This window comes from Cornus florida, unplaced genomic scaffold, assembly GCF_030987335.1.
Source record: "Cornus florida cultivar Cherokee Brave unplaced genomic scaffold, ASM3098733v1 CherokeeBrave_3.0.0_Hap2_Chr02, whole genome shotgun sequence".
NCBI classification, from domain to species: Eukaryota; Viridiplantae; Streptophyta; class Magnoliopsida; order Cornales; family Cornaceae; genus Cornus; species Cornus florida.
In genome coordinates, this window is record NW_026775572.1 from 31,256,817 (window position 1) to 31,272,249 (window position 15,433).

The 15,433-nt window shown below is 25.1% G+C and overlaps 1 pseudogene; it reads right to left on the bottom strand.

Annotated features, from left to right (window-relative positions):
* Window positions 1-243: 243 nt before the first annotated feature.
* LOC132295954 (acetylajmalan esterase-like) overlaps window positions 244-15,433 on the bottom strand; it is a 52,420-nt pseudogene continuing 37,230 nt past the window's right edge.

A 15,433-nucleotide genomic window follows, 5' to 3' on the forward strand; every position in this document is an offset into this window, starting at 1 on the left:
GACGTTCTAAAGGTTATATTTCTATAATTATTTGGACAAAAAATTCCATCAAAGAAATTTAATGTCAAACCAAGCAAATGCACATTGAATCTGCATATCGAAAACCATCGAATATTTATGTACTAATGATGCGTAATTCGAAAATTGAAATCAACTAATTAAAAAATATGAAAAATTCAGACCATAAACTCTCATTGGATACCTATACAGAACTACTAATTTGGTAGCAAAGGAAACAAAACTTCAGACGATGCATTGCAGTTAAGGGAAGATATCATGAATGAGCTTTCCCGCCATAAACTTGTAAGCCTCTTACGTCAAATGAACTCCATCCCAGCTGATGAATTTGTTTGATTCACCATAAATCGGAACATCTGGACCTCCACACATTCTTGTCATACCAAAATTATAGTCACCCCCAGTTCAACAGCAAGCTTTTTGGGCAGTCTTTGCATTAAATCCTGTAAACAACAAAATAAACAGTGAAATATCATGCTTAATTAATCCTTTTATGCAGTTGGAACACTGTGTATGTTCATGTTTGTGGGAGGTTGGGAAGACTGACCGAGATATGGATCATTCTGGAATAGCCATTTGAAGGAGTTATAGTAATCGCCATATACAATCACTGCATTCAGATGCTCTTGCTTCAATTCTTCGATGGCCCTCTGTAGATGATCAGTTGGGAAACGTGCAAGCTTTAAAAACTTTTCGAGGGATTTAAATTCATAAATCTTGATTCATCACATAGAAACAAGTTTTATGCAAAAATAAAATATGATGTATCATTCAACTAAAAGATTGAATACTTACATTAAGGTTTGAGTAAACCTCAGATCTCTCCTCTAAAGTGATTGTTCTCACTTATTGTAGATCCCTTTTGCTAGACATCTTTTCCATGGATCTCCATCTTCTTGGTAATGGTCTTGCCTTTAGGAATCACTCATAAGCCTCCATGAATGACCTTGGAAAACTAGGCTTGTGGGAGACTCCATTAGATGAGAACATAAACCCTAATTTTCTAGAGAGAGAAAAATTATTCCTTTTTCCTTCTACTAAAAATCACTCCTCAAATATACATAGACCATGTATATTTATAGGCAATATAAAGGTAAAGAAAAGGAAACAACTAATCCTTCTCAATTTCTAATTCACATGTCTCAAATCTAATATGATTCCAATATCAAGTTGGGCTATGAGTGAGAATCCATTGGGCCTATTATTTTATTGGCTACAATGAATTAATGATTGGCCCGGTCCATGGACCCAATTAAATTAATTCATAAATTAATTTCTACTCCACTAAAAGAAATTAATTGAACTCCAATTAAATAATAAATAACCTCTAAGTCAATATTGCACTTTGACCCCTCTATGCATAATTAGTTATCGGATAAATAAAGCCATCAATCCGACTACTTAATTAATATATTTATTTTGGTACCTTTGATTATTTCTGGCTAGATCACAATAAAACATTTGTTTGACAAAAAATAATAATTTAAATAAATAAATATATAATAAATCATTTTGTCTAAAAACACACGAAGACCTTCGAATTTACTTTGTGATCAACCATAATCAATACAAAATAAATACAAGTAGCAATGATGCAAATATTGAAAATATAACCCTCTAACTATTAATTACATAACTACCCAAAGTGTCGGTCTAAGGATCCCGAAGAATCCGCCGAACAAATCAAAGTAATTATTAATTAATAAAAGAGTCTATACTTTTCTCATGCTTAAGAGTCAAATGCCATGACGGTGATAGGGAGTAATTGCATACGACGGCTCTCGCAATATATCTAAACCTAACGCGGATCCAGTTCAAGTCTTAATTAATTATGAGTCCATCCATAATTACCGACTATGAACAATTTATTATTACTATTTATATATCATGCATTGATTGCCATCACATACATATATATAAATATTTCTTGTAATTACATGGACATTATCAATCTCATAGTGAATCGAAACATAATACATTGAATTCACCAATTATATAAATCATAAATATTTCAGAGATGTCAGGAACATATGTCACTATAATCCAGATAGGAATTTGCTATGCCAGGGCATATAAATCCCAACAGCTCCCACTTGCCCTCATAGCCAATTCAAATTGCACCTAACTCCAATGTTATCCAGATGATGATCAAAATTATTGATCAATGACACCTTTGATAATGGATCAACAAAGTTGTGTTCCAATGCAATGTTCTAACTACAAGTGCATTTTTTTTTTTGCCGGACAATATCATGTAGAACATGATACTTCCTCTCAGTGTATCTTGTTCCTCTATGGAACCTTGGGTCATTGGTTTGGACTACTTCTGCACTATTGTCACAACATAACTCAATAGGCAGGCTAGTATACTCCACAACCTCTAAATCAGTGAGATCAAACTAATAAGCTTCCCTTGCCGCCTTTAAGGCTGCAATATATTCCACCTACAGGTTTGAGTCAGCAGTTGAAATCTGCTTAATAATCTACCAACGGATCTCCCTTCCATTAAGTGAACATACACTAAGTCATGAACCTCATAGTATCTACTTCTAATTGAAAATCAGAACTAGCATACCTGACTAGGACCATATCATCACATCCATAAATGAATATGATATCATTGGTTCTCCTTAGGTACTTAATGATATTTTTCACAATAAACCAGTTGTCAAGTCCAGTATTGGACTGATCTCTACTGACTATCCCTACTATGTAACGGATGTCCTGTTTGGTATAGACCATGGCATATATGAGACTCTCATATGCCGAAACATATTGTTCCAGTCTCATTTGCTCAATCTCCTTTGATAGTCTTGAAAAACTACTTACTAGAGAGAACCATCCATATCAATAAAGCAAGAACTCATTCTTTGAGTTATGCATACCAAACCTGGTCAAAACTTTATCAATGTAGGATTATTAAAATAAGCCTATTTTCCTTTTAACCTGATCTTGCAAAAGCTTGATCCTAGGAATATAACTTACATCTTGAGAATCCTTCATTTAGAAGTAATTGAACAACTACCTTTTTATTAATGACAAAACTTCCACGTCATTATAAATGAGTACGATGTCATCAATATATATAGAATCAGAAAAATAATGACATTCCCTTGTACACTCACGATTTATGCACTAAGAAATCTTCTGGTATCTTTTTGTAGATTAACTTGCCTTCCATAGGTATCACCCTACTAGAAAGTTCTACAAGATCCCAGATTTAATTAGTATACATAGATTCCAACTCTGATTTTATAGTAACTCGCCAAAACGATCTGTATCCATATCGGTTCACGCTTCCGTGTAGCTTACTGGGTCCAACTCATGTTTAACAGGGATGTCCATAACGGTCTCACCTAAAACCATGATTATGTCGGATTAAATTTTATTAGATAATTTGAAATTTAGTATAATTTTTAATTTACAATAGAAATTCAATTATATTAATTTTTAATTAAATCTTAAAATAGAAATTCAATTATACTAATTATACATTACATTGAAATTGATATAAAAATTTAGTATATGGAATTTGTGGTTTTTGAAAGACCCTAGGTTATATTTTATTTTCTTTAAATATGTAATTTGTGGTATAATTTTATAGAAATTATTTTATTTTATTAGGATATATCTTTGTAAATTTAAATTTTCTTTTATTAAAAAACTTATAAAAAATAGATAAATACAAGGGTTATATACTTATATGTGATAGAGTTCTCTTTTTGTATTAATTAATAAATATTTTTTATATTAAAAAATAAATACTAAAATGTTCAAATTCTTTAACATTTATATTTTATTTATATATATATTATTATATTATTATATATTTTCTTTAAATATATCCTTGTCTAATGTGAAAGAGTTATAAAAATTATTTTATTTTCTTTAAATATATCCTTATTTAATTAGATTTTTTTTTATTAGAAAACTTATAATAAATAGATAAATACATGTTATATGTGATAGAGTTTTAAAAAAAATAAAATACTTAATTTGTGATAAAGTTTTGGTAATTTGTGTTAGAGTTTTATAAAAACTATTTGAATATATCCTTATCTAATGCGATAGAATTTCATTACAAATAAAATAGGTAATTTGTGATAGAATTTTATATAAATTATTTATTTTCTTTAAATATATATATATCTTTGTCTAATTATATTTTTTTATTAAAAAACTCATAATAAAAGATAATTTGCGGTAGAGTTTTTGAAAAATTATTTTATTTTTTATACCAATTATTAAATATTTTTTATATTAATAATTCTTGTCTAGTTATATAATATTTTATTAAAAAATTCATAATAAATACATAAATAGGTAATTTTTATTATAATTTTATATAAACTCTTGTAAAAAAATATTTTATTTTCTTTAAATATATCATTGTATAATTAGATTTCTTTCATCAAAAAAACTCACAATAAATAGATAAAAACAAGTTATATGTGATAGAGTTTTAAAGTAAATAAAATAGATAATTTGTGGTACAGTTTTATAAAAATTATTATATTTTTTTGGAAATCTATTTTTAATAAATAAATAAATAAATAGGTAATTTATGTTACAGTTTAATAGAAATTCTTTAAAAAAACACTTTTTATATCAATTAATAAATATTTTTTTATATTAATAATTCTTGTCTAATTAGATTTTCTTTTATTAAAAAACTCATAATAAATAGATAAATAAGTAATTTGTGTTAAAGTTTTATAGAAACTCTGTTCAAACCTCTTTTTATTAATTAATAATAATTTTTTTATCTTAATAATGCTTGTCTAATTAGATTTTCTTTTATTAAAAAAATTCATAATAAATAGATAAATAGGTAATCTGTGATATAGTTTTATAGAAACTCTTTTTAGATCAATTAATAAATAATTATTTATATTAATAATACTTGTTTAATTAGATCTCCTTTTATTAAAAAACGCTTAATAAATATATAAATAGAAAATTTATATATAATCAGTTGCTCATAATTAATTAGATCTCCTTTTATTAAAAAACGCTTAATAAATATATAAATAGAAAATTTGAGTTAAAATTTTATAGAAACTATTTAAATATTACATCTTTGTCTATTGTGATAAAGTTTTATTGAAAATGAAATTTGTCATTTGTGATAGAATTTTATAAAATTTATTTTATTTTCTTTAAATATATCCTTGTTTAATTAGATTTAATTTTATTAAGAAACTCATAATAAAAGTTAATTTTTGGTAGAGTTTTAAAAAAATTATTTTATTTTATATATCAATTAATAAATATTTTTTATATTAATAATTCTAGTCTAATTAGATTTTCTTTTATTAAAAAATTCATAATAATAAATAGATAAATAGATTAACTTAAATTTTATTAGATAAATTTTAGAGTTTGATTGACATTTTTTTATTTTTTATTTTATAAAAACTCTTTGCATATCAATTAATAAATATTTTTTTTTATAAAAACAGATAGTTAAATACTGAAACTTTTTGCACATGTAATAATACTATAGATAAAAACATTTTTTATATCAATTAATAAATATTTTTTTATATAAATAAATTAATACTTAAACACCTTGGCACAACTTCTATATTTTACTCAGAAAATTAGGTTTTCTTTTATTAAAAAATTCATAATAATAAATAAGTTAATTTGAATTTTATTAGGTAGATTTTAGAGTTTTATGGAAGTTTTTTTTTTCTATAAAAACTCTTTTCATATCAATTAATAAATATTTTTTTTATATAAATTAATAAATACTGAAATACTGAAACTCATTCCACATTTAATAAATATTTTTTAAATAAATAAATAAATAATGAAACTTTAGATTTTCTTTTATTAAAAAATTCATAATATTAAATAGATAAATAGGTTAATTTGAATTTTATTAAGTAGATTTTAGAGTTTTATAGAGTTTTTTTTTCTTTTATTTATTTATTTTTTTTATAAAAACTCTTTTCATATAAATTAATAAATATTTTTTATATAAATAAATAAATACTGAAATACTGAAACTCTTTGCACATTTAATATTTTATTTTCTTTAAATATATCCTTGTCTAATTCAATTTAATTTTTTTAAGAAACTCATAGTAAAAGTTCATTTGTGGTAGAGTTTTAGAAAAATTATTTTGTTTTAGATATAAATTAATAAGTATTTTTTATATTAATAATAAAAAGAGGTTAATTTAAATTTTATTAGATAGATTTTGGAGTTTGATAGAGTATTTTTTTTTAAAAAAAAAAAAAAATACTTTTCATATCAATTAATAAATATATTTTTTTTTATAAAAAGAAACTTAAATACTGAAACTCTTTGCACATTTAATAGTAGTATAGATAAAATCTTTTTTTATATTAATTAATAGATATTTTTTATATAATTAAATAAATACTAAAACACTTTAGTTGAACTTCTGTATTTTACTCTGAAAATTAGATTTTCTTTTATTAAAAAATTATAATTTGTAATACGTGTTAGAGTATTATAGAAAATATTTTAAAACTCTTTTTACATGAATTAATAAATATTTTTATATTTTAATAATTCCTATCTAATTAGATTAGCTTTTATTTTTAAAAAACTCATAATAAAAGGTACTTTGTGTTCGAATTTTAGAAAAATTATTTTATTTTTTATATCAATTAAAAATATTTTTTATATTAATAATTCTTTTCTACTTAGATTTTCTTTTATTAAAAAACTTATAATAAATAAATAGGTAATTTGTGTTAGAGTTTAATATAAACTCTTTTAAAAACTCTTTTTTTATCAATTAATAAATATTTTTTATTTTAAATATTTATTGTCTAATTACATTTAGTTTCATTAAAAAACTAATAATAAATAGATAAATATGTAATTTGTGTTAGTGTTTTTTAAAAAATGTTTTAAAACCTTTTTTTGTATTAGTTAATAAATAATTTTTTATATTAATAATACTTGTTTAATTAGGTTTCTTTTTATTAAAAAAACTCATAATAAATAGATAAACAGGTAATTTGTGTTAGAGTTTTATAGAAATTCTGAGTTTTATGGAAAATAAAATAGGTAATTTGTAATAGAGTTTTATATAAATTATTTTATTTTCTTTAAATATATACTTGTCTAATTAGATTTAATTTTATTAAGAAACTCATAGTAGAGTTATATAAAAATTATTTTCTTTTATATATTAATTAATAAATATTTTTTTATATCAATAATTTTGGTCCAATTAGATTTATTTTATTTAAAAATTGATAATAATAAATAGATAAATAGGTTAATTTAAATTTTATTATGTAGATTTTAGTGTTTTATCATATTATTTAATAAATATTTTTTTACATAAATAAATAAATACTGAAACTCTTTACACATCTGATAATAGTATAGATAAAAGCACTTTTTATATCAATTAATAAATATTTTTTTATATAAATAATTAAACATTGAAATACTCAAACTCTTTGACAGAGCTTCTGTATTTTACTCTGAAATTTAACGTATTTTACTCCGAAATTCTAAATTTTTAGAATTTTCAATTTCTGTACTCCTTCCTCCTTCTTCTATGTCTCTATTTATAAGCTTCTTGGATGAATAGAATAATGACATGTGTCGTTTCCTGATATTGACATTCATAACTGGGCCGGACCGGTTATATTGTGATAATTATCCATAAAAAATAACTAAAAATAAGAGTTTTATATAGAATATGATTGATTTTATTAGATAATTTTTATATTTTTATAAAAACTATAATTATCCATAAAAAAAAAAACTAAAAATAAGAGTTTTATATAGAATGTGATTGGTTTTATTAGGTAAATTAGATTTTCTTTTATTAAAAAACTTGTAATAAATAAATAAATAGGTAATTTGTGTTAGAGTTTAATATAAACTCTTTTAAAAACTCTTTTTATATCCATTAATAAATATTTTTTATTTTAATAATTCTTGTCTAATTAGATTTACTTTTAGTATAAAAAACTCAAAATAAATAGATAAATAGGTAATTTGTGTTTTAAAAACTCTTTAAAAACCTCATTTTGTATCAGTTAATAAATAATTTTTTTATATTAATAATACTCTAATTAGGTTTCCTTTTATTAAAAAAACTCATGATAAATTGATAAATTGGTAATTTGTGTTAGAGTTTTATACAAACTCTTTAAATATATCTTTGTTGATGGAATTTTATTGATAATAAAATAAGTAATTTGTAATAGAGTTTTATTGAAATTATTTTATTTTCTTTAAATATATGTTTAATTAGTTTTAATTTTGTTAAAATACTCATAATAAAAGTTAATTTGTGGTAGAGTTTTATAAAAATTATTATTTTTTATATATCAATTAATAAATATTTTTTATATTAATAAATCTTGTCTAATTAGATTTTCTTTTATTAAAAATGGATAATAATAAATAGATAAATAGGTTAATTTAAATTTTATTATATAGATTTTACTGTTTTATTGATTTTTTTTTTAGTAAAAACTCTTTTCATATCATTTAATAAATATTTTTTTATATAAATAAATAATGAAACTCTTTACGCATCTAATAATAATATAGATAAAAACTCTTTTTATATCAATTAATAAATATATTTTTTATATAAATAAATAAATACTGAAAACTCTTGACAGAGCTTTTGTTTTTTACTCTGAAATTCAACTCAATTAATAAATATTTTTTATATAAATAAATAAATACTGAAACTCTTTGGCCGAGTTTCTGTATTTTACTCTGAAATTCTGGATTTCTAGAATTCTCAATTTCTGTACACCTTCCTCCTTTCTCCATGCCTCTATTTATAGGCTTCTTGGATGAATAGGATGATGATATGTGTCCTTTTCTGATAATGACATAATCATAATTGGGCCGGGCCGGTTATATTGTGATAATTATCTATAAAAAATAACTAAAAATGAGAGTTTTATATAGAATGTGATTGATTTTATTAGGTAATTTTTAGAATTTTATAGAAATTATAATTATCCATAAAAAATAACTAAAAATAAGAGTTTTATATAGAATGTGATTGATTTTATTAGGTAATTTTTAAAGTTTTATAGAAACAATTTTATAAAAATTATTTTTATATCAATTAATAAATATTTTTTTATATAAATAAATAAATACTGAAATACTGAAACACTTTGCACATTTAATAACATCAAATCGTGAATTCAAAAGCGTGACGAGAATTCTCAACTCGAAATGTTTCTGATAATGACATAATCATGATTGGGCCGGGCCGGTTATATTGTGATAATTATCTATAAAAAATTGATTTTATTAGGTAATTTTTAGAGTTTTATAGAAATTATAATTATCCATAAAAAATAACTAAAAATAAGAGTTTTATATAGAATGTGATTGATTTTATTTGGTAATTTTTAAAGTTTTATAGAAACAATTTTATAAAAACTATTTTTATATCAATTAATAAATATTTTTTTATATTAATAAATAAATACTGAAATACTGAAACACTTTGCACATTTAATAATAGTATAGATATATTAAAATAAAAAATAAATAAAAAGCATATAGTGGCAAATTTTTATGAATCAGTGAATATGTAAATTACTATTTCTGTATATATTTTTTGTAAGATTTGTTAATAAATGTTTTAGGTTCTAACTTCTATATTACAGTCTTAATGTTCATAAATTTAGCCTTTATATATATTTCAAAACATAACACAAGTATTAGTTTTGCATTAACTTAAAAAGCTAAGATATATAGTGCTGATTAAGGAAAATCATTTAGGGAAGAGTTTGGTACCTACAAGTACAAAATAATTGACATTATTATTATTATTATTTCCTTCGATCTTTCCTTAATTTTTGTATTATATATAAAAACAACAAGAAATAACAAAAAGAAGAAAAAGCATGGATAGTTTATCATAGTTAGATACTAACTAAGTCGACACTGATTAGTATATAGAATCTAAAACATATTAATGATTCAAATTATATAAAAGTCGACATATGTACAGGGGCGGAGCCAAAGGGGGCCATGGTCCCCCCAAATTTTTTCCAAATTCTTATTATATCCCCATTTAAATTATTATGTAATATAAATACCCTTACTTATAACCTCTAAAATTGATATAACCCCCCACCCCCAAAAAAAAAATTAAATCACTTATTTATCATCCCACTAATTATAAATTCAGAAATAAGTATAACTTATGTTACCTAAAAACTCATATAAAATTATATTTCGAAATTTTTTAGCTTACTTTGAAAGCTTAAATTTGGTAAAATAAATATATAAGTTCATTGTTGGGAGAAGTTTATAGCAATAAATCATTGCTTTATTTACATGTACATATATATACACAAGTATAATATCTATTATATGAATTCAAGGGAGAGAAGAAAAAATTATTCTAAAGTCTCCTCGTATGTAATAAAATTACATGAACCTTCTTTGTGAATCAGCTCATAAGAAGTAACAAAAACAAAAATATTTAAGATATTGTGATACAAAGATAACAATAATGCCAACAAAAAATATATATATAATCATTATCAAAAAATATAATCACATAATGCTAATATTGGTTATCACGTGTTAGAGAACAAATTCTATAGCAACTCCTTATATAACTTATTAAAGCACTTCTCTATTTTGTGTTTGCTAATTGTTTGTTTCAAAGTGGAATAAAAAAAACAATTGTGAAATAAAATTTAATTATTGAACAATGTTTTTTTTTTTTTTTTACAACTTCTTCGATCTCCAATTTTGTAATGAGAGGAATCTCATGCACTAGATTGACCCCCCTTTTTATATATTTTTTAGTTTGGCCCCCCCAAACTGCAATTCCTGGCTCCGCCCCTGCATGTGTGTGTGTGTGTGTGTATATATTCGGTAAATAAAAGTTAGACATATATTTTTGATACACTATATTATTCAAATAAAAAAGATTCATTAGACTAACTACTAAAGAAATAAACAATTAATGAAGTTATATCAATTATGAACATACGAAAGTAGTCGATCATGAGAAGTCCGTTTGAGCATCGATCGGTGGGCATTGTTAAAGAAATTCTGATCATATGGAAGCCTACCAAAAGGCAAAGCAGCTCCAATTGGAGTCTCACGAATCAAATTTTCAATGTCGGATATGGAGTCTCCTAGCTGATATATCTCATCAAAGTTGCAAATCTTCAAGAGATGAGTATTACGTGATTGAGGAAGATGAAGAACAGAGAAGAAGCTCACGAGTGTCACAAAAACACAGAAAAACACACAAATGGCCCAACACCAAAGAGATACACCAAACAAGTTTTTTCCTAAACGTATACTCAAACGTGTTGGGGTACTAATATATATATATATATATAGTGCATGAATTCCTAATTCCACACTGAGTGTGAAATAATGTTTCCTGTAAGCAATTCAAATTCTATATTATGGATATGGATTAAGTTTGTTGTTCTACGTACAAAAAGTCAAAAATATCCCTAATAGTTACCTATGAACAAAATTAATTTAAGGGTATTCATGTAATTTTGTGAAGGAAAGAAAAACCGTGCGTTGTCCTTCCCCTGAAATGAGTCAATAGACATCATCTGAATGTTGAAAATTTTCAATTAGAGTTGAATTGCGAATTGGATTGACCCAATTTGAGTTCAGTCCGGACTTGAAGAATATGGACCCTAGTTGAACATGGATGCAAACAAACTAAAGCCCAATTATTTGCTGTACTATACAATCTGAATTTAATTTATTTTTTCTTAGGTAAGTGGAACCAATCTGAATTTATTTCGAACATATTCAGTTCTTTTTTATTTCTTTTTATGTTAGGATATTTCAGTTCTTTGATAAAGGAAGAACTTTCACATTTTTATGTATTTTATGATTATATATATATATATATATATATATATATATATATATATATATATATTGCCCTTCTGCAACTAACCTGTTGAGCAAAAATTTGTGCCATATAATTTGCCGCAATTAAGGATAAACTCATTGTAAAAGATTATTTTACCCTTTCTCATTAAATTTGTTATTTATTAAGACTCCATTTATTTCGACGTAAAATATTATTTTTAGAAAATATTTTTCTTTTTCAGGTAAAATATTTTTTTATTTTTACTTTATCGGTGTTTAGCAAATGTTTAGGTCGAGATTGAAGATGATAATTATTGAAGATGAAATTAGTTTTTATAAGTTAATAATATAGCCGTTTTATTACTGTTTGAATGTAATTGACGGTTTGGAAGTAATTGAGCCATTAAAGCTGCCTTTTGTTTTTTTTCCTTTCTATCAAATTCTTTAAACAAAGCAAAAAAATTATGGAGTATTCTCCAAACGCTACTATGTGGATAGTGATTGTATAAATAGTGATTGTAGGGCCCACAAAAAAAAAACACTCTATTTCTTTCAGCATACCGCCCCTTTCTCCCTCTACACTGACACATTATCACTCTACAATTACTGCGTCCCAGATGCTCCAGTAAGAAAAATCAAAATAAGAATTTTATGGAGGTTTAATTAGGGCTGCAACTTGGGCGGGTTAGCCCAACCCAACCCAAGCCTAACCCGAAATTTTAAAATTTGGACTTTAGATTCACAAATTGGGTTTATGTTCGGATTGGGTTTTGTCAAAACCCAGGCATATTTGGATTGGGCTCGGGGCTCAACCCGAAACCCAAAAAAAAAAAAATCTAATTTTTTTTTTTTTTCTCCTCTCCTCTCTTCTTTCTCTTTCTCTCTTTGTCGTCCCCTCTGTTGCCGTCGTCGCCACCGCTCACCTTACAAACCATGATTAATTGATTTGTAAAACAAGAATTAGAGTCCACAAATTCCAGTCCTCTACGATTTTCACTTGCTGGATTGAGTAGAGTTGGTTGTTGGTCGACCCAGGCACCGAGACGACTATCTCTGTGCTCAAAACCACAATATACTGTTGTTGTTGTGGGAATGGATGAAAGAAAATAGGAGGTTCCATTGGATTTCAAAAGGGCTGGGGTTGGGTGGGGTTTGAAAAGAGATGTGATGTGCGGCTGGGGTTAGGCGGAAGTTGAAAAGAGATGTGATGTACGGTTTATGATTTGGGCAGAGAAAGAGAAGAGGGAAAAGTCTGATAAAATATGAGTTGATAAGACAGTACAGTTGGGGTTAGGGTTGGGTGGAGTTGAGAAGAAATGTGATGGGTGTGTGACAAAGTTTACAGTACGGTTTAGGGTTTGGGCATGCAAAAAAACTGAAAGATCTGGGTTTTGATTTTTTTGAACAATCTGAAATGATATGCCAATCTGGGTTTTGATTTTTTGAACAATCTGAAATGATATGCCGATGAACTTTTGGTTCTTGTAGACAGATAGATAAAACTGAAATATATGGGTTTTGAACTTCTGATTCTTGTAGATTTTGTAGTTTGCGAGAGAGAGAGAGAGAGAGAGAAGGGGGGGGGGGGGGGGGGAAGTTCAGAGAGAATAGAGATGGAGCGATAGGGGAGGCTGAAATGATTTGCCCTAAATTTTTTTTTTTTTTTTTTTATAATAATATAATCAAATATATATAATACATATAAAATAATATATTATATATATAAATTTCTGAAATTTTTTTTTTATAAAAAAATACAACCCATCAATCCAATCCAATCCGTCCGAAAATATTCGATCCGGGTTATGACCATAACTCATGTTGATTACAATTCGAGTTGGCCTAACCCAACCCGATTCGGATTGAGATTGGGTTGGGACTGGGCTAGGTTGGGCCAGCCCAAGTTGTAGCCCTTCGTTTAATAAAACAGTTTCACAAAATATATATATTCAGGTGAATATATAAATAAAATATATATACATTTAATTAAAATATTTAATAAAATAATTTGAAACAAACCATCATTCACAGTATAGAGAATCCTACATTGAATTTTTTTTTTTTTTTTTTTTTTTTTCTCACTGGATTATTAAAGCTCCAAACTCCCGACCTCCTCTAAAATGTCGGCTCCTCTCTGCAACTCTCGTCTCTCTCTGTCCTCAAAACTCTCTGTTTTCCTCTCTCTAATTGTTTCCTTCTGTCATTGTAATCACTTGGTCACACCTTCAATTTATAATGACCTCCACCGACACAATACAACTGCTCACCCATCCCGCCTCCATCACACAAAACCAAAAATTTTATTCCAAATATCAACTAGAGTCCCATCACATTATTACCTTAACTTCACTTTTTCATCTGATCCAACTAAGAACAATCCACACCACAAAATGTCTTGGCCAAGAATTTTGGCCAAAAAGGTCTTTCATTGGATCCCGCCACCCATCATCACAATTTCTTCTTCTTTTTCCCATTTTTGGCAGCCACCTTTCACCGTCTGACCACACTATATAAATATATATATAATAAAATCAAACCCATTATTACCTCCAGTGGGACCCGCAAATAACTATCATCATGATTTTCTTTTCTCTATTCCATTTCGGCAGCAGCTTCATTTAGCAATAAGACAAGATATATACACAAATGTAACCAATTTCAAGCCCATTAAATAATTTTAGTGGGTAAATCTTTAATAAAAATTAAACAATCAATTATGATCACTTAAAAATTATGAAATAAATTAAATTAAAATCTTAAAAAATCTGAATTGTCACAGTTAGTAAATATTATCATGGTTATAAGATAATTTTTTGAACCAAAATATTAATTTATAATTTTTTTTTCATTTAGTATATCATAATTTCACGACGAATTTTCACCTCTTGAATGTGCTTTATGATTTTAATGTTTATAAAGTATATTATTTATAATAAAACTTATTATACACAGTTTAAACTTCGTCGTACAATATATTGATGAAAAATTAATAAATCACTTAGATGCAAAAATACCACGACGAATTTTCATTTAGTATATCATACAAAAATACCTTCTTTTTCTTACAATATATTGATGAAAAATTAATAAATCACTTAGATACAAAAATACCTTCTTTTCATGTAATATATTCATGAAAAATTAAGAAATTAATTAAATTATTTTAAAATTTTCTACTTAAATTTTTATTTAAACAATTAATTTAAAAAATTAAAGGTATGCAAATTTAATGAAGAATATGTCATCGAATTAGTATAAAAAAATTTCATAATTTATTTCAATAAAAAATAGATTAAGTGTAATTCAATAAGAAAGAGAATTATGGTCATTTAATGAAATATAGTTAAGGCATTGGGACATTTTTTGACAAAATATGATAGTTCATAAAATACTATGCACAAAATATAATTCATGAGTTATTTTTAAATTCAAAAATAATTCAAGTCTTTTTTTTTTTTTTTTTTTTGTCCTTTACCCTATATATAATGCGAGTTGCATGGATAAATTTTTTATTGTTAAAATGTCAAATAATTGTATTTAGAAATCAAATTGAATTACAAATTTGAG